Source organism: Penaeus monodon, chromosome 32 (assembly GCF_015228065.2).
Source record: "Penaeus monodon isolate SGIC_2016 chromosome 32, NSTDA_Pmon_1, whole genome shotgun sequence".
NCBI lineage: Eukaryota > Metazoa > Arthropoda > Malacostraca > Decapoda > Penaeidae > Penaeus > Penaeus monodon.
In genome coordinates, this window is record NC_051417.1 from 8,141,161 (window position 1) to 8,141,394 (window position 234).

Genomic DNA, 234 nt, shown 5'->3' on the forward strand with positions numbered 1-234 from the left:
TTATTTTTTAAAATGTTTCATTAGGTCTCATTTAGATAATAATAAAAAAGAAAGAATGGATTTTGTAGCAGAGGAAAACACAAACACTTGTATCTGGTGGCTTCAGATTCTCCAAGGTTGTGGCAATGTTCTATTTATGCAATAAGCATCAGCTCATGAATGTTAAATAACTCTCAGCTCTTTACTTATGCAGGTAAAGCAGATCAAGTTAGAAATCAAAGTGTGCAGTTATAT

General features: G+C 31.6%; 1 protein-coding gene across 2 annotated transcripts in view; it reads left to right on the forward strand.

The window, feature by feature from the left end:
- Positions 1–234, forward strand: part of LOC119593473 (UV radiation resistance-associated gene protein-like) — a 14,158-nt gene that overhangs the window by 3,182 nt on the left and 10,742 nt on the right. The gene's annotated exons all lie outside the window — the stretch shown is intronic.